The sequence below is a fragment of the Rhinolophus sinicus genome, chromosome 14, assembly GCF_057876585.1.
Source record: "Rhinolophus sinicus isolate RSI-liver-muscle chromosome 14, RSI-T2T, whole genome shotgun sequence".
Classification (NCBI taxonomy): Eukaryota; Metazoa; Chordata; class Mammalia; order Chiroptera; family Rhinolophidae; genus Rhinolophus; species Rhinolophus sinicus.
In genome coordinates, this window is record NC_142514.1 from 21855950 (window position 1) to 21857105 (window position 1156).

Below are 1156 nucleotides of genomic sequence, written 5' to 3' on the forward strand. Positions count from 1 at the left end.
ACACCCGGCCCGGCCCGGCGGCGGCGGCGCGTGTCCACGAGTCCGTCTTGCTGCTGCTGCTGCGGCCGCCGCTGCGTCTCCTGCTACCGCCGCTGCCCCCACTGCCGCCGCTGCCCTGTGGCGTCGCCTCGCGCCGTGCCCAGCCGCCGCTGCCGCTCCAGCCGCTACCGGACGGACGACGGTTACAACCCAGCCGATTACGCCGCCGCCACCACCGCTGCGCGCGCAGCCGGAACCAGCTCCCGCCGCCGCCCCTCAGGAGGCGCTGTGGGGCGCGGCGCGCGCGCCCGTCAGCCCGGCCCCCGCACCCGCTGACTGGCTGGCCAGCCGGCTCGCGGGGCGGTTGGGCCCGCCCACTGCTCCCGCGGGGCGCTGACCCAGTGCCCTCCGCGCCTCCCCCGCTTCTCGGCCTTCGTTCCGCTTCACACTCCTGGCTGCGGAAGCGCGTCCATGTGACCGGGGACCCGGCAGAATAAGGCCTGGCGAGTCGTTTGCCCACGCGGACCGCCCATCTGCACCTGGGCTGGGGAGAGGGCCGGAGTCCGCCACGTGACCCGCAAGGTCGAAGGGCTTTTTCCCCGCGTCCGGGTCTGTGTGGCCTGGGGCCAGATCCTGTTGTGACAGGGCGATGACCCAGCCTTTTGCTCGGGGATTTCCAACTCAGAAGTGAGAACCAGGGCAGCTCAGTTCTTGGCTGCCCTTCCTCGAGGCCCCAAATAAATGGCGTGTGCGTCTGCAATTGCAAAGAATGTTTCTGTGTCTCCCCCCAATTCCCTGCCTGCCACATACACTCAGACCTATGAACCTTCACTGACAGACCAAAATTCAAACTGGCGGAATGTAGCATCTTGAGCAAGTTATTTTCTCTCTCTGAGTATTCTCAACTGTTAAATGGAAGGAGTTATCGGCTGCCTCAAGGGGCTCTTTTCACGTATCAATGATTCAACTATGGAAAAAAAATGTCTGATGAACAGGAGACCCTGAATTTCAAGCTTTCCAGCCTAATGTCTCCCTTAACGGTAGGGAATATTTTAGAGATTCCACCATTCTTCTTGCAGTTGGAAGGTGGCCAGAAATTATTTAATTCTTTGTCAGATCATGGAAAATATGGTCACCGGTGAATTGGGAGACTGGTCTGGGTCACTGCCAGATGGCA